We start from the raw sequence: 632 nt of genomic DNA on the forward strand, positions 1-632 counted from the left end.
GCTCTTGTTCTTCCTTAGACCTTCACTCTCCTCGCCTTTTGGGAGAGCACAAAGCCAGGCAGGCCCGCTGCTGATGAGGAAGCTCCGCTCTGTGACCACAAACTCTAGCTTTTGCCCCAGTCAAAAAAGCAGTGGGGAAACTGGACTTCAACCCTTAAGACTTGAGTTCAAGTCTTTGATCCATTAATTTTGAGTGCAGTGGTCAGGACAAGCCACTTATCTTCTGGGCCTTAGTTTCCTAGATAACCACCCAGGCCTGGATTGCAGGATTATTGTATGGGGAAGAAAATGGGTGGGAAAGAATTCTGTAATCTCCCTAGGATCGTGCAAAGGTGAGGAAGATTGGGGGCATGGGAAGACCCCATGGGAAGGATATCAGAAGATGTGGGTTCCAGTCCCGACTCCATCCCATACTCTCTGTAACAGTTTGGACTCACTTATGGTCTGCATCTGTCACTACAGCAACCAACTATTTCCTATTTCTTTTTCTTTTTTTTTTTTTTCTTTTTTTGAGGAGTTTCGCTCTTGTTGCCCAGGCTGGAGTGAGGAGTGAAGTGGCATGATCTCAGCTCACCACAACCTCTGCCTCCTGGGTTCAAGCGATTCTCCTGCCTCAGCCTCCTGAGTAACTG

Source organism: Colobus angolensis, unplaced genomic scaffold (assembly GCF_000951035.1).
Source record: "Colobus angolensis palliatus isolate OR3802 unplaced genomic scaffold, Cang.pa_1.0 Scaffold185, whole genome shotgun sequence".
NCBI lineage: Eukaryota > Metazoa > Chordata > Mammalia > Primates > Cercopithecidae > Colobus > Colobus angolensis.